This window comes from Schistocerca serialis, chromosome 3, assembly GCF_023864345.2.
Source record: "Schistocerca serialis cubense isolate TAMUIC-IGC-003099 chromosome 3, iqSchSeri2.2, whole genome shotgun sequence".
Lineage (NCBI taxonomy): Eukaryota > Metazoa > Arthropoda > Insecta > Orthoptera > Acrididae > Schistocerca > Schistocerca serialis.
The window spans coordinates 364,380,742-364,405,008 of record NC_064640.1 but is presented as its reverse complement, the minus strand read 5'-3'; positions in this window follow the sequence as shown (position 1 = coordinate 364,405,008).

Genomic DNA, 24,267 nt, shown 5'->3' with positions numbered 1-24,267 from the left:
GTGTGCCTCGGTCGTATGCAGTCCTGATTGTGGCGCTCACCTGCACGGCGCCAAACACGCATACGACCATCATTGGCACCAAGGCAGAAGCGACTCTCATCGCTGAAGACGACACGTCTCCATTCGTCCCTCCATTCACGCCTGTCGCGACACCACTGGAGGCGGGCTGCACGATGTTGGGGCGTGAGCGGAAGACGGCCTAACGGTGTGCGGGACCGTAGCCCAGCTTCATGGAGACGGTTGCGAATGGTCCTCGCCGATACCCCAGGAGCAACAGTGTCCCTAATTTGCTGGGAAGTGGCGGTGCGGTCCCCTACGGCACTGCGTAGGATCCTACGGTCTTGGCGTGCATCCGTGCATCGCTGCGGTCCGGTCCCAGGTCGATGGGCATGTGCACCTTCCGCCGACCACTGGCGACAACATCGATGTACTGTGGAGACCTCACGCCCCACGTGTTGAGCAATTCGGCGGTACGTCCACCCGGCCTCCCGCATGCCCACTATACGCCCTCGCTCAAAGTCCGTCAGCTGCACATACGGTTCACGTCCACGCTGTCTCGGCATGCTACCAGTGTTAAAGACTGCGATGGAGCTCCGTATACCATGGCAAACTGGCTGACACTGACGGCGGCGGTGCACAAATGCTGCGCAGCTAGCGCCATTCGACGGCCAACACCGCGGTTCCTGGTGTGTCCGCTGTGCCGTGCGTGTGATCATTGCTTGTACAGCCCTCTCGCAGTGTCCGGAGCAAGTATGGTGGGTCTGACACACCGGTGTCAATGTGATCTTTTTTCCATTTCCAGGAGTGTATATATATATATATATATATATATATATATATATATATATATATATATATATATATAATGAGTTTTGAACGCTATTAAGGTAAAAACATTGTTTGTTCTCTATCACAATATCTCATTTGCTGACTATGCCTATCAGTAGTCAGTGCCTTCAGTAGTTAGAATCCTTTATTTAACTGGCAGTATTGGCGCTCGCTGTATTGCAGTAGTTGAGTAACGAAGATTTTTGTGAGGTAAGTGATTCATGGAAGGTATAGGATATTGTTAGTCAGGGCCATTCTTTTGTAGGGATTATTGAAAGTCAGATTGCGTTGTGCTAAAAATATTGTGTGTCAGTTTAGTGGTGATCAGAATAAGTAAAGAGAGAAATGTCTGAGTATGTTCAGTTTTGCTCAGCTGTTTGAAAATCAAATAACGTAAGGAGTTTACCAGCACAGTAATTCACTAATTTTTCCAAGGTGGACGTTTCATATGGCGACCCTGCCAGGATACCTCACTGGAATCTTCTGATTTTTTCATTTTAGTTTATGTAATTAGTGCATAATTGTAGAGAGAATGTTCTTTGTAGTTGTAGTTTTTCATTGTTGTACAGTAAAACAGATGTGGCATGCACGTAGATTTGCACCAAGTATTTTGCAGCTGTGCTTGCAATTAATTAGATATTATTTTCAGTGCTATGTTAATGTGTTTTCTTATTTTACTCCTCAACTTTTGCTTTTCTGTGTTATCGTATGAAATATTGTGACAATAATGGCGTGTGAAAAACGTAATACTAGGCTCCAAAGTAAACTGAGAAATGACAGTGAAGACGAGAGTACTGTGTTAGTGCCACTGTGTAGTGAATTAACTAATGATCAACATTGTAATTTGGTAATTACACATAGGGAAATGGAGCAGGTCGCAAATAATGGTGTAGACAGTGAAACAGTTAGTGAACAGGGAAGCATTATCGATCGATCGGTCGGCAACAGCTTGCCCCAGGATTCCGAAATGACAAGACACAATCTTGCAAATACTGTAGATTCAGGTTTTGTGTCCTCGCTGTTTCTTAAATAAGTCAAGACACATTTTCTGCTTTTCGAAATGCGAATATTGCCGGTTCAGATGCACTGCCGAATAGCACTGCGGAACATGTTTCAGACACCAGTGCATTGTTATTACAATTAATGCAACAAATGGGACAAAAGCTTCAAAAGTTAGACACAATAGAACAAAATCTTCAAATGTTTGACACAATGGAACAAAATCTTCAAAAATTAGACATGACAATGGAACAAAATTAGAGACAAACACAGCGACAGCTTCAAAAGTTAGTCTCAATGGAACAAACGCTTGAACAAACACGTGAAGGTTTAACTACTGAGTTACTTAAAATCTAATCGAAATGTCAAAAAGTCTGTAATAACGAAAAAACACAAATTTGTGAGCATTTTCAGCTTATTTCTTCGCATCATGAAAATGCATTGCAGAATCACCAAGCAGCCATAAAAGAACTGCAAACTATTGTTCATGAAAATCACGACACCTTGCAAGCTAAAATTGACTCAGTTGCATCTACCAATTTGGTTACGCAACTTGCAAAAACTCAGGAAAACTTAAAGGACACAGTAGATGCGATTTCAACACAAATGGACACTCTGAAACTTATTTCAGAAAAACACACTGAAGAAATAAGTTCACTATTGGAGAAAGTAGCCAAACTTTCAGATCAGTTCACTAACTTATCTACAAAGGTAGATGATGATCTGAATGACACAAGACCAGTAGCCTACACTGACACAGAAGAGTATGAACAAATTAGGAAATTCCAACAAAATCAAAATCAAATCAATACAATGTACAAAAGAGAAATCTGGGAAGTACAAGTTCAGTTGGCACAAGTAATACAAGAATTACATATTTCAGACGACACTCGCGCTTCAATACGGGAATAGAGACTTAGAAATAAAGAAAAGCCACAAAATAATAACACAGGGCATTTCGGAATTTATGAAAGAAATTGGCAAGGCGCACCGAATTTTGAGATGGACCCGCCGAAAAGAAGTAACAATGACCGATATGCGAATCGCCGACTTGATGATTTTGACTATAAGCTGTTCATTACTACATGTAAATTCAAAACATTTAAGAATTCTGGCAACGACATTCATCCACAAGCATGGTTTCATCAATTCTCTCATTGTTTTCCTCCCAACTGGTCATTGGAGCACAGGTTAGAATTTATGTGTGGGTACTTAGAGAATGAACCAGCTGTAAGAATGCAATCGGTCATTCACGATTGTCACAGTGAAGGAGAATTTTATCATGCCTTCCTCTCAGCATATGGGTTTCAAGCTACACAAGACCGAGTAAAACATAACATCATAATGATGAAACATTTCGAACAATCAGATTTTTCCAGTCTTCTGAAATATTTTGAAGATATGTTGCATAAGAATCAGTACCTGTCAAACCCATACAGCCCCTCAGAACTCATCCGCATTTGCTTAATCAAATTGCCTGAACATTTACAACATATTATTTTGGCAGGACGTTGCAAAGACGACATTGAAGCTTTTCAGGGACTGTTACAAAAATTGGAAATTGACACTGACAATCGCGGGACGTGAAAACAGGAACACAACAATTACATGTCACATCCGTCACAATTCCGTGATAACAGAAATAATAACTGGACACGACAAGGCTATTCTTACAAAGCAAATCGTGAACAAGACAGACACCACCCGTATGACAACCGTTGGCAGAGTAGTAATAATTACAGGGAAAGATCACCTCTTCGCGGTAGTGACTATGACAGAGACAATCAGAGAAACAGACAATATGGGAACCAAAATAATTATTATCAAGGGAGACAGAATAACTTCAGATGCAACGGGCCACCGCGCAGTTACGATTCCGGAAGAAATTCTCCACCACTTGACCGACAAACAAGAAACTATGGAAACTACTGACATAACGACAGACCTGAATTTCGTCAGAACTGGAGGAATTCAAACAGGGCAGGACCCTCTCGGCAAGGTGAATTTGTAGAAGTTAGGTCTCCTAATCCCAATAACGATGTGCGCCAACAAAGAAACAGTAGGCAATGACTCACACCGCTGGCAGCCACAAAACGTACTTATGAAGCTGACGACATAGCTGCCGTGGCTATTAATTACGTAAAAATGGAAGACATTAGGGACATCTTACGCCAGGAACACGACGTAAAACAGAACAACATTCCATATCCCGTAATTCACATTACAGTAAATGATGTATAATTTACGGCAGTACTTGACTCTGGCGGTCCCATTTCAGTAATTAGTGCAACAACCTTTAGCAAAGGCAACAAATCGAACGATTGCCCCACACTTCCGTTACGTAAGATTAAATGACAAGGTGCAATCGTTGGAAAAAGTGTAAATTTACGCCAACAAACCAACTTAGAATTCTTTTGTCAAAGCCACAGTTTCTCTATGAACTTTCTTATTGTTCCATTATTGTCGACGGAAATTATATTGGGAGTAGACTTTTTGAATGAATGCAAAGCAATCTTAAACTTTCACGACGCTGAAATAAGTTTAGAGTAAGAAGGTAAGTCAATAGCTTTGAAATTTGAAGATTGGCTCTGAAACCATGAGGAGGAAATTAATTGGCTTTACCTCCTGTTAGACAACAGTTCCGAATTTTCGACGGAAGTAGACACTAGCAATCACTCTGCAAGTACTGACAGGGATGATATCGACGGCGTATTTGATACTAATGAGTTAATTCAGAATAAAATTCAAACAATTGAGAACTGTAATGACACTGATAGGCAGGACCTTTTTGAGATTTTACAAGCACATTCCACAGTTTTTACTCACAAAACAGGAACAATCAAGGGATTTCAATAACAATTTCGTGTTCGTGAGCAAACTAAAAGTTGTGTTAGACCATACATAATTCCAGCACATTATAGGGACCGTGTTAGAACAGAAATACAATCTATGCTTGACGAGGGAATTATTGAGCCTGCAGTAAGCTCATACAACAATCCATTACATGTTGTTGAGATGAAAAATGGATCGATCTGGCTTGTATAGATTCGAGACAAATCAATACTATCATCATTCCTGAAATAGACAGGCCGCAAACGTTGGAAATACTTCTTCAAAACTTTAATGGTGTAAAAGTGTTGTCTTCCATTGATCTCAGATCCAGCTTTTATCAGATCGAACTTCATCCAGAATGCAGAAAATACACAGTTTGTCTTTGTTTCGGCGTTTGTTATCAATTTCGGAAACTTCCTTTTGGTTTGAACATTTCTTAGACAGCATTCATTCTCGGGTTAAATTCCATATTACCTGAGTTCTAAAAACGGCACATCACCTTATATGTGGACGATATTCTGATAGCAGAAGCCTCATGGGAACAACATAATCGCATCCTCAACAGCATGTTACATATTTTTGCAGAATCTGGACTTACAGTTAACTTGGAAAAGTCTGAATTCGGTAGGACAAAGGTGAAGTTTTTGGGACATATTATTTCTTCTGAAGGTATTCAGCCGGATCCTGAAAAGTTAGAGATAATCAGAGCCATTCCAGTTCCATCCAAAAAAAAAAAAAACAAGTCCGCAGTTTTCTAGGTCTCGTAAATTTTTACCGTCGTTTTCTGAATATGCAAATTCTAGTTACACCAAAACTTTGTTCACTCACTGGAAAAATACTATTTGGAACTGGATGGGATGAATAGGCACAATTGGAATTCAATTCTTTGAAAGAAGCGCTACTTAACGAGCCAATACTAGCTCATCTAGACCTGTCACAAGATTTCTGTCTTAGCACGGATTTTTCTACAGTCGGTCTTGGCGCCCTTTTATTTCAAGAAGCCATAGAAAATGACACTAATGTTCAGAAAACCATTGCTTTTGCTAGCCGACTGCTAACAAAATCTGAAAAAAATTATTCCGTTACTAAATTAGAAGCTTTAGCTGTCGTTTGGGCATTTAACAAATTCCGTTTCTTTCTTTCTGGTAAACACGTAAAATTATACAGTGATCATCTTGCATTACAGTTTCTTATCACTTCAAAATTAAATCATGACAGGTTAAAACGTTGTGCATTGCTTCTGCAAGAATTCCACTTCACAATAGTCTACATTTTCGGCAAGGAGAACACTGTTACGGACGCACTGTCACGTGCACCGGCTGGGCTTGAGAAAAGTAACACAGAAGGCAACCTCGAGATAAATTTCAGTATTCTTTACATTCAGAAAGTCGCCTTTGAAAACTTCATCACCACATCTTTAATGGACATTGCTCATGAATAAGATAAAGATCCGATTTGGAATGATATCAAAAGTAAATGGCATGAAAAGACACACACTCAGATTTGGCATTATTATCTAGTTAGAAACAACATAATCTTCAAACGCTGCAGTGTTGATGACAAGCTATGGGTACTTTGCATTCCAGACGATTTTGTTAATAAGCTCATTTGGTACAATCATTTCAGCTACGCACATTTTGGTCCAAGGTAATGTTATCATATTCTTCAGACGACTTGTTATTTTAACAATATGGAAAAGAGAATTCGAAGAGTTTTGTCTATTTGTAAACTTTGTCAAAAAGCTAAACCATCTACCATTCACATCGTGCTTCGTTGTTTCCTATCATTCCCTCTAAATTAAAAGAATTTGCAGCTGTTGATCTCTTGGGAGCCCTTGTCAGAACATCGAATGGGTTTTCGTACGTTCTAGTAGCTGTTGAACTTACTTCAAAATTTGTTTCTTTCGCACCGTTGCGTAAAGCCACTGGACGGTCTGTATCGAACGCCTTTGTTAAAAATTTGTTACGTGAAGTTGGCCACGTTGCTAAAGTCATTTCAGATAACGGACCGCAATTCAGATCTGCAGATTGGTCACGCATGCTTCGCAATCATAAAATCAAACCTGTTTTTATTTCATTGTACTCATCACATTGTAACCCGTCTGAACGGATTATGAAAGAAATCAATAAGCTCTGCAGACTTTATTGTCACAGAAAGCATCAGTATTGGGACAGATATTTACACTTATTTCAAAACGTGCTGAATGAAATGCCTCATGACTCCACTGCTTTACCAACTATTCTTGTACTGAAGAATGAAGAAACACCGAACAGAATCAGAGAGCTTGTACCTTTTCCGAATATACGTAAACTTCGACACAAAGACGTAATTGATTTGGCTATTAAAAATATAAATTCTGCAGTAGACAAAAGGAGAAAACTACACGGTAAAGCAAATGCGAAGAAATTATACACTCCTGGAAATTGAAATAAGAACACCGTGAATTCATTGTCCCAGGAAGGGGAAACTTTATTGACACATTCCTGGGGTCAGATACATCACATGATCACACTGACAGAACCACAGGCACATAGACACAGGCAACAGAGCATGCACAATGTCGGCACTAGTACAGTGTATATCCACCTTTCGCATCAATGCAGGCTGCTATTCTCCCATGGAGACGATCGTAGAGATGCTGGATGTAGTCCTGTGGAACGGCTTGCCATGCCATTTCCACCTGGCGCCTCAGTTGGACCAGCGTTCGTGCTGGACGTGCAGACCGCGTGAGACGACGCTTCATCCAGTCCCAAACATGCTCAATGGGGGACAGATCCGGAGATCTTGCTGGCCACGGTAGTTGACTTACACCTTCTAGAGCACGTTGGGTGGCACGGGATACATGCGGACGTGCATTGTCCTGTTGGAACAGCAAGTTCCCTTGCCGGTGTAGGAATGGTAGAACGATGGGTTCGATGACGGTTGGGATGTACCGTGCACTATTCAGTGTCCCCTCGACGATCACCAGTGGTGTACGGCCAGTGTAGGAGATCGCTCCCCACACCATGATGCCGGGTGTTGGCCCTGTGTGCCTCGGACGTATGCAGTCCTGATTGTGGCGCTCACCTGCACGGCGCCAAACACGCATACGACCATCATTGGCACCAAGGCAGAAGCGACTCTCATCGCTGAAGACGACACGTCTCCATTCGTCCCTCCATTCACGCCTGTCGCGACACCACTGGAGGCGGGCTGCACGATGTTGGGGCGTGAGCGGAAGACGGCCTAACGGTGTGCGGGACCGTAGCCCAGCTTCATGGAGACGGTTGCGAATGGTCCTCGCCGATACCCAAGGAGCAACAGTGTCCCTAATTTGCTGGGAAGTGGCGGTGCGGTCCCCTACGGCACTGCGTAGGATCCTATTGTCTTGGCGTGCATCCGTGCGTCGCTGCGGTCCGGTCCCAGGTCGACGGGCACGTGCACCTTCCGCCGACCACTGGCGACAACATCGATGTACTGTGGAGACCTCACGCCCCACGTGTTGAGCAATTCGGCGGTACATCCACCCGGCCTCCCGCATGCCCACTATACGCCCTCGCTCAAAGTCCGTCAACTGCACATACGGTTCACGTCCACGCTGTCGCGGCATGCTACCAGTGTTAAAGACTGCGATGGAGCTCCGTATGCCACGGCAAACTGGCTGACACTGACGGCGGCGGTGCACAAATGCTGCGCAGCTAGCGCCATTCGACGGCCAACACCGCGGTTCCTGGTGTGTCCGCTGTGCCGTGCGTGGTATCATTGCTTGTACAGTCCTCTCGCAGTGTCCGGAGCAAGTATGGTGGGTCTGACACACCGGTGTCAATGTGTTCTTTTTTCCATTTCCAGGAGTGTATATTGGTCAGAAAGTTCTCATTAAAGCTCATTCATTGTCACATAAGAAGAAACACTTGAGTCACAAATTATTTCTGATTTACAATGGACCTTACAGAATCCGACGTATACTACATGATATTTGCGTTGAAGTTGAAACACTGCGTACTAGGAAGAGTAAAGGATTGCATCACATTTCACATGTAAAACCGTTTATTGAGAGATAATCTGCTTTTTAACTTAGTCTTTGCTATAAAATTTTTCACTTTACATTACTAGTACGCTTTGTCACACTTAGAAATTGTTAACATGCAACAATGTTTTGAAGTTAACTGTCCTGTCTAGAACCTAGGGAACATATTTAGACAGTAATTACGAATGCATTGTTACAGTGAACAGACGACACAGTGTTATTGTGTGTGTACATTCTTGCTTGTTAGTTGCACGATTACGTAACGACTATAAGGCTCACATACTTGGAACATTTACCGGTACTGCTAACGAGATTTTAATGCAACATTTTGGTTTACTTGAAAATACATTCTGGATTTAAAGTACTTTCTGTGAGATTAAAGATGACTTAGCATTTGGTTTCTTTGACAGCTACACGATTATATCACGACGCTACTAATGTGTGACACAGTTTACATTGTTGCTTTTGCGGTGTATCTGTTTTATATCTGCACAGTTTTTATGTATTATTCTGTAAAGTAAAACATGTTTTAGTAGTAACTTTTGTGGTGTAGCCACAATGAGACAGCCTTTTCCGTAGCACAACAATACGTTACATTATAGTACTTTCTTGATCACGGTAAGGTACATAATAACTACGATATCTGTACGCATAGCATTTCACTTTTGTTTATTGCGAGGTAAGTACATTGACTTCTACAGAACTTTGCTTACGGACGACGATAATTACGACACTTGCCACATTTTTTACCCTTAAGTAATAACATTCATTTCAGTGCACAAATTTCTGTTGGTCATATTAGTTATTGTGAGCTCCAACGTTAGGCGGGTGATGGAGCCCCTTAGGGAAAAAGCGGAAAGGTCGGGGAAGACGGCCAGTGTTCACTCTGTCTGCTTGCCAGTGGGTCTCATCCGAGATGTGGAGGAGGCCCTGCCGGCGGCGATAGAGAGCACTGGGTGCACCCGACTGCAAATTGTTGCTCATGTCGGCACCAATGACTCCTGCCGTCTGGGTTCAGAGGCCATCCTCAGTTCGTACAGGCGGTTGGCAGAATTGGTGAAGGCGGAAAGCCTCGCTCGCGGGGTGGAATCTGAGCTAACTATTTGTAGTATCGTTCCCAGAACCGATCGCGGTCCTCTGGTTTGGAGCCGAGTAGAAGGCTTAAACCAGAGGCTCAGACGATTCTGCGGAGATCTGGGGTGCACATTTCTCGACCTCCGCTATCGGGTGGAGAAATATAGGGTTCCCCTAAATAGGTCAGGCGTGCACTATACGCAGGAAGCGTCTACAAGGGTAGTGGAGTACGTGTGGAGTGCACATGTGGGTTTTTTAGGTTAGAGAATTCCCTCCCTCGGCCCGACAAGATGCGGCAAGGTAGGAGTAGGCAAAATGCAACAGGGAATAACAATATTAATGTGCTAATAGTAAACTGCAGGAGCGTCTATAGAAAGGTCCCAGAACTGCTCTCATGAATAAACAGTCACAATGCCCATATAGTACCACCCAAGTTCCCGAAGCGTTTCCGTAACACTCGCTTGACGATCAAACCTACCAGTAACAAATCTAGCAGCCCGCCTCTGAATTGCTTCTTTGTCTTCCCTCAATCCGACCTGATAGGGGTCGCAAACGCTCGAGCAGTACTCAAGAATAGGTCGTATTAGTGTTTTATAAGTGGTCTCCTTTACAGATGAACCACATCTTCCCAAAATTCTACCAATGAACCGAAGACAACTAAACACCTTCCCCACAACTGCCATTACATGCTTGTCCCACTTCATATCGCTCTGCAGTGTTACGCCCAAATATTTAATCGACGTGACTGTGTCAAGCGCTACACTACTAATGGAGTATTCAAACATTATGGGATTCTTTTTCCTATTTATCTGCATTAATTTAAATTTATCCATATTTAGAGTGAGCTGCCATTCTGTAAACCAGTCACAAATCCTGTCCAAGTCATCTTGTATCCTCCTACAGTCACTCAACGACAACACCTTCCCATATACCACAGCATCATAAGTAATGCTTCAGCATGTGCTTGCTTCTTTTCTGGCAGATACTTTCTAAGACTTGAAGTTTTGAAAAATATCAGCTCTAATAAACCTAGTATTCTCTCAAATTTCGTGTTCTCAACTTGTATAGAGAGAGCATACGAGGTACTTCATATTAACTGTCCAAATAAAACTAAGAGAATCCATTAGTACTGCACTGAATTCTTCAAATCTGTCGTTCAGCATCTCACCTTTTCTAGCTGCTGCCTTGATAAGATTTTCCTGCTCTGTTAATTTTCAGTTAAGTGTCTCAATTTTTCTATCCACTTATAGAGGTATGATTGCTCTGTGCTTCACAGAATTAGTGTATGATGCACATACGAATTTGTTGATAGTCTACAATATACTGATACAGTTACATATTAGTACTCTTCCTTTTAAGCAAAATCTGTAAGAAGTTTCGTCTGTAGTGACCTTCATTCAGTTTCCTCATTTTATCGAAGTAGTTACTGCATACATTGAGCACACTAGGAGGCAGTTAAGTGAATGAGCTATTTGACAAATTAATTTAATGTTTATGTACTCACTTACTACTTGTGCATAGCATTTTTTCTGATTATGCTGAATGCAGTTGAATTAAATTAAAAAATTATTTTATTTGTCCAGGGTTCATCATCCCAGACCCTGAACAAATCTATCTAAATTTTTAATTTTTTTCATACAGGTAAGAAAATCACTTCACTTTACTTTCAACTACCCAGTTTCAACTAGTTTTATATATGGTATGGCTATTGTAAGTGCAGATATTTTTTGTAAATTTTTTTTCCATTCAGTATACTAAGTTTAACTTCCATTATTGTATCTGTCTTGTTGTTGTTGTTGTGGTCTTCAGTCCTGAGACTGGTTTGATGCAGCTCTCCTGCTACTCTATCCTGTGCAAGCCTCTTCATCTCCCAGTACCTACAGCAACCTACATCCTTCTGAATCTGCTTAGTGTATTCATCTCTTGGTCTCCCTCTACGATTGTTACCCTCCACACTGCCCTCCAAGTGGGACTTCTTCTTGGCAAGTTGTGTCACAAACTCCTCTTCTCCACAATTCTATTCAATACCTCCTCATTAGTTATGTGATCTACCCATCTAATCTTCAGCATTCTTCTGTAGCACCACATTTCGAAAGCTTCTATTCTCTTCTTGTCCAAACTATTTATCATTCATGTTTCACTTCCATACATGGCTACACTCCATACAAATACTTTCAGAAATGACTTCCTGACACTTAAGTCTATACTCGATGTTAACAAATTTCTCTTCTTCAGAAACGCTTTCCTTGCCATTGCTAGTCTACATTTTATATCCTCTCTACTTCACCCATCATCAGTTATTTTGCCATTCCACACTCCGATCCGTAGAACGCCAGTTTTCTTTATCCTGATAACGACATCCCCTTGAGTAGTCCCCGCCCAGAGATCCAAATGGGGGACTATTTTACCTCTGGAATATTTTACCCAAGAGGACGCCATCATCATTTAACCATACAGTAACGCTGCATGGCCTTGGGAGAAATTACTGCCTTAGTTTCCCCTTGCTTTCAGCCGTTCACAGTACCAGCACAGCAAGGCCGTTTTGGTTAGTGTTACAATGGCAGATCAGTCAATCATCCAGACTGTTGCCCCTGCAACTACTGAAAAGGCTGCTGCCCCTCTTCAGGAACCACACGTTTGTCTGGCCTCTCAACAGATAGCGCTCCATTGTGGTTGCACCTATGGTACGGCTATCTGTACCACTGAGGCACGCAAGCCTCCCTACCAACGGCAAGGTTCATGGTTCATGGGGGGAGAGGTTTGTATCTATAATAAAAATATATAAAAAAATTAAACTTGAAATGTGTCTTTATGATATTTATCATTATCTATTTCGGATTCTTTGTTAGAATTCTAATGATTCTTTTCCAAGTAAGAATTGTTAATTGCCTTGATAATCTTCTTTATATATTTTTTCTCTATGATGTTTATTTAAATCTTTTAATTCTAGAAATGTGTCTTTTCCCTTATCATAAACAGTAATTTTTGTTGAATCATTTTTCTGTAAAATTAAATTTAAATATTCAACTTGACGCTCTTAACAAGTAAATTCTTCAATATAATAATTTTAAATACAATAAATGGAATATTTAATTATTCCTACAGTAATATTGCAAATAATTAGTTATAATCCTTCTTCTAGATCTTTGAGTCATTGACAGTTTTTTATTTTTACTTTTCTTAATATCTGACCCATGTTCGTCAGGATAGAAGTCAGGAGCGGATGGCGTTGTAAAATGAAAATTAATTGAGTGGAATGGACCCAGTTTATTCTTGTAATGATGGTACAGTGGTGCCTACGTAGGGCTGAGCAGCCCCAAGAGGGGTTGCCGTCTGCTCATCACAGAGGCAGAGGCTAGAGGAGCGACTACTCGGGGCCGAGGTCAGAAGCTAAGAGAGCGCGGAGCTGTTTCCAAGCCGCCCTCGCCGCTCCCGGCCGCGTCCCCACGTGATCACACGATTAGTCTCTGATTGGAGGATTGATTCCGCCAACGCGCCTTGCTAGTAGCGTGCCCCCGTCAGCGCACCCCACCCGTGGGACTTGAGTCTGACCGAGGAGCACGTGGCAGGAATGTGCCGACCATGGTCTTCCAGCCAGCACCTTCCACCACAGTATGCCCAAGCCGGCTACGGCCGAACATTATGCATTGCAAATTTATTTAAATAAAATTTTGTCGGCAATGATCCCTCTTGGGGGTCTCCTCCCTGCACACCCATTTTTATATTTTTGATTATTTCTTTATCTTCTTCTTTATACAATAAACTCTCTTTGTCTTCGAAAATTGATAGTGTTTATTGGAATATTATTTTAGAAAAAGAATTACCTATGAAAGTGAAAAAAACAGTTTTTATTTCCAAAACGGTTCTTCTTTAGTATAGTAAAATATTTCTGACTCTTGTTGAAGACTACTCTCTGGAATGGAAATAAACCCTTCTTTTTTAAGAATACTGATAATTTTCTTCGTTTCTATAAATTTATTTTTATTGAGTCGTTTAACAGTACACACAGAGTTTTAGCATTACTTTCGCCCAAAACACCAACATATATGAACTTGTTTTTGTTGTTATTTACAAAACCATAAATTTTATAAACTTCACTTGTTCCAAAATCCATCCATTTCTGTATAAAATAGTTTTTTATTTCTTCTTCATTTTCTGTTATTTTTTGTTCTTTTTCCTAAATATTATTGTATTCATCTTTTAAAGATTGTGTATTATCCAAATACTCTAGTTTTCTTTCTTGTATACACAAATGTTCTTTAACAGGGACATGGAGAAAGTTTTATTAGTTATACTTCTTCTATACTCAAATGGATTAATATTATTTGCTTTTATTAATCGTAATTCTTCGATATTTATTTTTTTCGGTGTGGTAGAAAAAACTATTGGATTTATAAAAGCATGTTTATCCAGTTTTTATAAAACATGTTTGTTTTACAGAAATTAAATTCTCTGTCTGTTTAAAGGTCTCTGTACAGTTAATAGGTAATAAGTTAAAACTAAAAGTAAATGAAGGAAATTTAACTGACATTTCTCTTTATTTTCTGTTCCAATTTTTATTTTTATGCTTGTTGAGTTTTTAGTATTTTTACTAACTTGATAGTCATATTGTAAAAGATCGTTAATGGCGATACAACAATTATTTTGTAAGGAATCTGTTAATTTTTCCAATTTTGGATAATGGAACAGAATAAAAAGGACCTTTTTGGAAGTGTTTGCTGTTATTTGTTATCAACTATAAACAATCTGTTAATGGATCAAATTCTATTCTTTTTGGAAATCTGGATTAATATAATTATAAATTGTTCCTTTCAGTCTTGTTATTCCATTTCAGTAATTCAGAAGCAAAGGTTCCTTTAATCTTTTTCTGGACAATTTAAAAAATCTATAGTATGGTTATCTACATTTTTATTTACTTCTGAACTTGTTATTTGGCAAATAAAGTTATTGTATATTTTTACTCTACAATTAAAATTAATCTGAGTTAAACAGTCATTTCCAACATAACTGTTGTTGTTAACTATTACATTACAATCTTCTTTATATTTTCCTTGTATTGCAAAATTAAAATCATTTGTAAAGGATTCAGTCATTTCCAACTTATTAAAAATTCCTGCAAAATCTTGTGCAATGTCTAAACATAACAAATAATAGTGTTCCTTTTTAGTTCTTCCAAAATTTCAACTAATTCTCTTAAAAGTATATTTAATTTATTACTGGATAATTCTATCTTATATAGAATAACAATAGGATATTTATATTTGTGTTTTATAATTGTTTATCTTTGTTAATAATTTGTTTAGTACCTTTAATTGTTTGTGTGCTGGAATTTAATAAATACAATTTTTTCTGTAACTCCAGGTGTAACGAAATTAAAATTAGAAAATAAAGATCTTAAAAAACGTTAAAACTTCCATATGCTTCCTTTTTTCAGGAAATTTTCCATTTTTAGTTTCTCCTTCAGAATCTACAAAATCCGTAATTGTTTATGATCATAATATTGACACAAAATGGTCATGTTATCGGTCAAAATTCCTCTAACTTTTGTTCTCCATTTGTATAGATAATATCTCCAATATTTGTATAAGATTACTATTATTTAAATTTTCTGTAAGTAACTATAATCCAAATCTTTCGTTTGTAGGTTTTACTTTATTTCCGAGAATTTCTGTTATAGAATATTTCTTTTTATTAGCAGAAGACTTTTTTCAACTTCCATTTTCAAAGGAAAAAAAACAGTAGATTTCTTTAAGTAGTAGTTAGAATTAGAGAAGTATTAATTATTATTAAGAGATAAAATTTAATTGTTTTAAAAAAGTAGTTGGAATTGGGTAGTTGAAAGTAAAGTGAAGTGATTTTGATTGCCTATATGAAGACTTTAAAAATTTAGATAGATTTTTTCAGGGTCTCGGAAGATGGACCCTGGACAAAATAAAACATTTTTTTGAAATTAATTCAACAGGATTCATTGTAAACAGAAAAATGTGTGTACAAGTAGTAAGTTCACTTAATTACTTGCTAGTGCACTCAACATACCCAGTAACTACTTACCAATGTACAAAAAGCCATATTGTTTGCGATTGTAGCAATCTCCGCATATGCAAACAAATTTATTTAATGTCAAGTCGGTTACTACAAGTGCTTGGTGCATATGTTTTAAATTTATGTTGTCCTGTTTGAATGCGATAAAAATATTCACATTTTTCTTTCCAACATCTCTGGAATCCTAGAATATGTCTGGCTCAAATAAAAGACATTAGGTTACAAATGATGAGCAAAAAAAAAAAAAAAAATAGCGTATCTGACCTTAGTTTTCCACTATGACATCATTAAATATGAATACACTGTTTGGCTTTACTTTTGCAGCTTTGCGAAATATCGCAACTTTCACTAAATGTCTGCTAGGTAACCCCATTAATGCCATACAAAATCTCCTTCAAATCTATTAACAGTCACAGAACAAAATTAATATTCCCACAGTCAGAAGGCCCAATATTCAAAGCATGACTATTATGAGGAAGCAGCGAACCATTCCACTTCTCCCCCAGTTTCCAGTACCGTTGCATGACTAGACAGTTAGTACAAGGCTCATGTGATGGCAATGATTCATCCACTCAGTCTAATGACATCTATACAACCACATTAGTATGCAAGGGATTTTTATAGAAAACATAAAATACTACACTTCTTTATTTATGAACTCTTGCATATTGCGAAGTGTATGAAGCTACTTAAGTATGTTGTAACGATATGAAAAGGATAGTTGCTCCTCTCCATATGGCGGAGATGCTGAGTCGCAGATAGGCAGAACAAAAAGACTGTCGGAAAGTGACCTTTTGGTCTACAAGGCCTTCGACGAAATTAGAAAACATACATACACATTCACGCAAACGCAATTCACACACACAGTTGACCACAGTCTGAGGCATCAGTTGCCAGAGACTGTGGTCACGGGTGTGTGAGTTGAGTTTGCACGAGTGTGTCTGTGTAATCTCGACGAAGGTATTATTGGCCGAAAGCCAAGTTTCCAATAGTCTATCTGTCATACCTATCTCCATCCCAGCATATCTTCTATATGATGTGCAGCAACTGTCCTTCTCATATTGTTACATTCCGTCCTGGATTTTCCACTGTTTCCTTAGGTAAAATCATAGCTCTGTTCCTGTATTTAGTTCATACAGGTATTGTCGGGTCAATGCACAACATGAATTGTAGAGTTTAGTGACGACGTCTTCTGATGAAAGGGGAGTTTTTTGTGCCATCTCCAACAGTTTGCACCAAATTCTCTCGTAGAATCCAAAGACATACGGCTACCAGCCTTGCTGATAGTCTGGAGCAAGTTGAATTGCATGACTGGAATACACAAAATTCTCAAAAGTGTGCTCCTGTATATGAGTGTACTCTCTATTGTTAAACAGTTTAACTGTTCATGGAAAGTCAGCCACAGTGATAGTATGATCACCTAGCACTGCTAAGGGTGTGTGTGTGTGGGGGGGGGGGGGGGGGGAGGGGGGGAGTGTTTCCGTGGCATAAAGCATGTATACAATTCGTTACTTCATATGTATTTACACATCGTCTTGGCATGTTGGAGCTTACAATGTCTTGATGTGTTACTTTATTTCTTTATAACTTCAGTTAGCATTTCACGTAGTGACTATGTAACATACATAGGCACAATACTCATCAAAACAATCTGCAAAAAAAAAGTTCTCTAAAGTGCTCTATAAGTGCATAAACGTATTCAGCGCCCTGAAATGCTGGGCTAGCGCACATTAGTTTCTGAATTCTGCTTCCTCGATGTGAGTGCACTCGTCAGTATTCCACTTGCTATATATCTTAACTATTTTCCGATGTGTGCAGTGTGGTTTCACAGGAGGTCTTTGAATACACACCATTTGCTGTGTAAAACCATACATTTTCAATCGTTGGGGTAAATCTACAAGGAAACGTTTACACGTTTAACATTACCTTAACAGGTAATGAGAACTGAATGTCTGGCCTCACCATAGTACAGAATAGTCCGATAATAACGCCTTTTCTTTTGTTTACACAATTCCGATACTTTGACGTAGATGGGGCTCATATTGCCTGAGAGCAAGAGGGTCCCCTAATTAACAAATACTTACTTTCCTGGTTTTTAGAGGCTGTGGTGTTCTCACTACAGAGCAAAGACCACGAGTGGTCCCTATTGGATGAAAGCAAAATGGGAAGGGAAGGGGAAAGGGGGGGGAAGCTTGTTTCCGATGGGCAACTGCTTCTTCGTACAGGCCGACCTCTGCCTACCCTCCTCCCTCCCACCGCCCACACTCAAGGCGGAACTTGCATATGTGTCGGCCAGTGACCTCGAATATGGCATTCACAACTACGTCGGCTGTAATATACCTAACGTCATTTGAAGGGTATCTCGTTCTCTCACCGACACCTTACTAAGTGCGTTATCGCTATCCGCCTCCATCATCGCTACCTGAATTTGCCACTTTTTTGCGGGGATAATACTATAAGGTTTCTTTACAACAATAAATGGTCTATATTTATCCATCCCGAGACGAATGCAAACTGTTGTGAATGCCAACGGATTTTCTACATCGTATTAGACATGGTTCAAAATGGTTCAAGTGGCTCTGAGCACTATGAGACTTAACTTCTGAGGTCATCAGTCCCCTAGAACTTAGAACTACTTAAACCTAACTAACCTAAGGACATCACACACATCCACGCCCGAGGCAGGATTCGAACCTGCGACCGTAGCGGTCGCGCGGTTACAGACTGTAGCGCCTAGAACCGCTCGGCCACTCCGGCCGGCTATTAGACATGGTGCTATGATGTGTTCTTGGAGTTTCCATATTTTCGTCCATCCACGGTATTTGCAGATACAAGGTAATAGCGATTAAATAAAGAAAGGAAAAGATCAGAGATGGAGGCAGACAGTCTAGAAAACGATTCTAAGCAGGGTGCTTCAGAACAACGATTATAGTGTGATGTGCGAGATGGTAAACTGAATTTTTGTCAAGAGACAGCATCTACTGAAATACTACGGCTTGGGCGCTGGTGACATTTTTAAAAGGAAAGTAAGGAGGGGGAAGGGGAGGGAGGGTCTGAGAACAATACCATCTAAGTTTATTTGGACTGTGTATAATATTCTAATTAGCTACTCCGGTAGTGTAACAAGTATGCCAAAACTAGGCCTTACTGTTATCCTGCGCCAAAACTAGACCTTATAGTTATCCTGCAAATGCACAACATCTATCTTTTGCCAATGGTTCGAATGACAAATAGTCTGTTTGTTTTACACACCATCACAGTAATGTTACTAGCGACACAAATATGAAAATGATTTTTGTGCATCATCCATGTGCGACGACGAAGCTGCAACAGTGAATTCACCGTCATGTATCCGCCAGAGAGGGAGATGGCAACTGCGGAAGCTCTTGTATTGTAACACCTGACAGCACTGTGACGCGTAAAAGATACCAGCAAATTAAACGTTGATTGGCACTTTTGTTTTGCGCTACTCCGTGCACATTGTTATTTCGTCTGCATTTAGGCACAGTATAATTTGTGTGAAGTGTCTCGTGTAAAGAAACCCAATGGCCGTTCGAATTCCGATGGCGTGTAATATGACAAAGGTACCGGGGGAAGGGAGGTGAAGATGATAGCCGTACCTGAAGAAGTACCTTCCGCCACACATCGTTAGGCGAATTAAAGAGTATAGCTGTAGATGTTTCATTTTTCATTAAGCACTGATCTATTATGCCCTTTATGGTAGTTCTACGTTTTTCACCGACATATAATTTACTTGTTTAACCTGGCACCTTTTAACATAGAAACTGCAAGGTAGAATAAAGCTCGTCAGAATTTCTTTGCTAATTAAGAAGTCCAGTTATGTCCCAAACAACATGTGAAGTACGTGCAGACTCGATCTTTGAAGTACTGCGGAGGTTGCTACTAAATAGCACAATTATGCAATGAAATCTTTATTATGAGAAAGTTTCTTTCTTCGTTTAGGTAGATAATCCAATCGTACAGCCCTCGGCGCTACCTCGCTCTCCCGTAATTTCTGCATCATCGAACTATCTTCTATCATTTTGCAAGCAGATGCTGTCTCTTTGTCTGTCACTCCGTTCTTCTTCTCATTGTCAATAAATTTAACGCCGTTAATAGGAAGCTGTCGCTGTAGCGAAGACAGTTCCTACGATTACATTGTTGCTTGAACTGTGAGGTAACAAGTGATATTATTTTCAACTGGAGCGTGATTGTACCAGACGCGTTACGTTGCCTTCTGTTGGGTTTATCGATTAATAAGCAGTACATCTAACATGTGTTCGTCTGAACTAACTACTGCAGCAATTCTTCTGCATTTACATCTGCGTTAGGTGTGAACATAATCTACTGTCCTTGGCTTTGAGGAAGAAATGTTGAGATAGTTCACAAAGATCCACCTGTCACTTGAGTCCATGTTTAATCTGGGTATAAAGGGTGATTCAAATAGAAAGACCCCATTTCAGTTGTTTATTACAGATGAATTATGAAATATACAAACATACTGCGCATGTCACTGGATTGAGGATAGTTGTAAATTTTATGTTGACACGTATACTATACCATGTACTCAACAAGAGCACCATGTGTAGCTCAAGAAACATCGAAATGGTAGACCATTTCATTACACACACGAATCAACAGCGTCTTTGTTACTGAATCGACAGCTTCAACAATTCGATTTCTCAATTCTTGAAGAGTACCTGCCACAGGTGGGACTAAGACTCTGTCTTTTATGTAGCCTCACAGAAAAAAAATCGCATAGTATGACGTCTGGTGACCTGGGAGGCCAAATGCAATGAACAAGATCTTTCGGTCCACCTCTTCCAGTCAAATGTTGTGGGATGGTGTTGTTAAGATAATGCCGCACCTCAAGGTGAAAGTGAGGTGGGGTGCCGTCATGCATAAAACTAAAATCATTGGAATCTTCGTGAAGTTGAAGAAACTACCAATTTTGTAGGATGTCTTGATATGACGTTCGTATCATAGTTTCCTGCGTAAAAAAGAAAGGTCTATAAACTTCGTGAGTAGAAGCGGCACAAAAAACATTCATTTACATTATGGCAGTTTACTTTACCCGCTAGATGAAAGGCTGATTCGTGGTTCAAGTCTTTCTAGTGACCTATTTATGAAGAGGTTTAGCGATTACGTATTTTAACCTGACTGTAAAAATTCCCTGTGCCAGTGATGCATTACATATACCACTAATTCTGTTAAATTCAGTGAAGGATGTTGGTGCCACTTAAAGTTGTTTGAAATGTTGTGGAATGAAATGTTAATATATCTTCTTGCTTATTCAGCTGAACTATTTAATCCTATTTTTGCTGCTACCTTTAGAAAGTGATGGTTAAAAGTACTCTCAACTTGTGAATTATCACTCACAACACTGACATCCCCCCATGAACCATGGACCTTGCCGTTGGTGGAGAGGCTTGCGTGCCTCAGCGATACAGATAGCCGTACCACAGGTGCAGCCACAGCGGAAGGGTATCTGTTGAGAAGTCAGTTAATCGTGTGGTTCCCAAAGAGGGGCAGCAGCCTTTTCAATAGCTGCAGTGGCAACATTCTGAATGACTGACTGATCTGGCCTTGTAACATTGACCAACCTTGCTGGGCTGGTACTGTGAACGGCTGAAAGCAAGGGGAAACTACAGCCGTAATTCTTCCCGCGGGAATGCAGCTTTACGGTATGGTTAAATGATGATGGCAACCTCTTGACTAAAATATTGCGGAGGTAAAATAGTCCTCCATGCCGATCTCCGGGCGGGGACTACTCTGGAGGGCGTCGATATCAGGAATAAGAAAACGCGTTCTACGGATCGGAGCGTGGAATGCCAGATCTCTTAATCGGACAGGTAGGTTAGAAAATTTAAAAAGGGAAATGGGTAGATTAATATTAGATATAGTGGGAATTATTGAAGTTCGGTGGCAGGAGGAACAATACTCCTGCTGAGGTGAATACAGGGTTAAAAACACAAAATCAAATAAGGGTGATGCAGGAGTAGGTTTAATAATGAATAAAAAACAGGAGCACGGATAACCTACCACGAACAGCATAGTGAACGCATTATTGTAGAGAAGATAGACACGAAGCCCACGCCTGCCACATTAGTGCAAGTTTCCAACTAGCTCCGCAAATGATGGAAAGACTGAAGAAATACGTGATGCGATAAAAGAAATTATTCAGATAGTTGAGGGAGACGAAAATTTAATAATCATGAGGGACTGGAGTTGGATAGTAGTAAAAGGAAGAGAAGGAAAAGTAGGAGGTGAATATGGACTGGGGATAAGGGATGAAAGAGGAAACCGCCTGGTAGAATTTAGCACAGAGCATAACTTAATCGTAGCTGACACTTGAATTAAGAATTATGAAAGGAGGTTGTATACGTGCAAGAGGCCTGGGGACATTGGAAGGTTTCAGACAGATCATATAATGGTACACAGCGATTTAGGAAGCAGGTTGCAAATTGTAAGACATTTCCAGGGGTAGATATGGACTCTGACCACAATTTATTGGTTATGAACAGTAGATTAAAACTGAAGAAACTGCAAAATGTAGGTAATTTGAGGAGATGGGATCTGGATAAACTGAAAGAACCAGAGGTTGTAGAGAGTTTCAGAGAGAGTATTAGGGAACGATTGGCAAGAACAGGGGAAAGAAATAGAGTAGAAGAAGAATGTGTAGATCTGAGAGATGAAGTAGTGAAGGCAGCAGAGGATCAAGTAGGTAAAAAGACGACGGCTAGTAGAAATTCTTGGGTAACAGAAGAGATATTGAATTTGTTTAACGAAAGACGAAAACATACTAAAAAGCCAAAGAAACTGGTAGACTCATACCCCGGTCTAATATCGTGTAGGTTCCCCGCGAGAACGCAGAAGTGCCGCAATACGACGTGACATGGACTCGACTAATGTCTGAAGCAGTGCTGGAGGGAATTGACACCATGAATCCTGCAGGACTGTCCATAAATCCGTAAGAGTATGAAAGGGTAGAGATCTCTTCTGAACAGCACATTGTAAGGCATCCCAGATATGCTCAATAATGTTCATGTCTTGGGAGTTTGGTGGCCAGTGGAAGTGTTTAAACTCAGAAGAGTGCTCCTGCAGCCACTCTGTAGCAATTCTGGACGTGTGGGGTGTAGGATTGTCCTGATGGAGTTGCCCAAGTTCATCAGAATGCGCTATGGATATGAATGGATGCAGGTGATCAGACAGGATGCTTACATATGTGTCACCTGTCAGAGTCGTATCTAGATGTATCAGGGGTCCCATATCACTCCAACTGCACAAGCCTCACACCATTATATAGCTTTCATCAGCTTGAACAGTCCCCTAGTGACATGTAGTGTCAATGGATTCATGAGGCTGTCTCCATACCCATACACGTCCATCCGCTTGATACAATTTGAAATGAGACTCGTCTGACGGGGCAACATGTTTCCAGTCATCAACAGTCCTATGTCGGTGTTGACCGGCCCAGGCGAGGTGTAAAGCTCTATGTCGTGCAGTCATCAAGGGTACACGAGTGGGCCTTCGGCTCCGAAAGCCCATATAGATGATGTTTCGTTGTATGGTTCACATGCTGACACATGTTGATAGCCCACCATTGAGATCTCCAGAAATTTGTAGAACGGTTGCAGTTCTGTCACGTTGAACGATTCTCTTCAGTTGTTGTTGGTCCCGTTCTAGCAGGCTCTTTTTCCGACCGCAGCGATGTTGGAGATTTGATGTTTTTCCGGATTCCTTATATTCACGGTACACTCGTGAAATAGTCGTACAGCGAAATCCTCACTTCACCGCTACCTCGGAGATACCGTGTCCCATCATTCGTACGCCAATTATACTATCGCGTTCAAACTCACTTAAATCTTGACAACCTGCCATGGTAGCTGTAGTAACCGATCTAACAATTGCGCCAGACACTTATTGTTTTATATATGCGTTGCCGACCGCAGCGCCATATCCTGCCTGTTTACAAATCTCTGTATTTGAATACCCATGCCTATACCAGTTTCTTTGGCGCTTCAGCGTATAAAAACGCAGTAAGTGAAACAGGCGAAAAGGAATACAAACGTCTCAAAAATGAGATCGACAGGAAGTCCAAAAGGGCTAAGACGGATGGCTACAGGACAAATGTAAGGACGTAGAGGCATATATCACTAAGGGTAATATAGATACTGTCTACAGCAAAATTAAAGGGACCTTTGGAGGAAAGAGAACCACCTGCATAAATACCAAGAGCTCAGATGGAAAATGAGTCCTAAGCAATAAAGGCAAAGTACAAAGGTGGAGTGAGTATATAGATGGTCTACACAAGGGCAATGCATTTGAGGGCAATAATATGGAAATGGAAGAGGACGTAGATGAGGATGAAATGGGAGATATGATACTGTGTGCAGAAATTTGACACAGCACTGAAAGACCTAAGTCTATACAAAAGCCCAGAAATACATAATATTCCATTAGAACTACTGGTAGCCTTGGGAGAT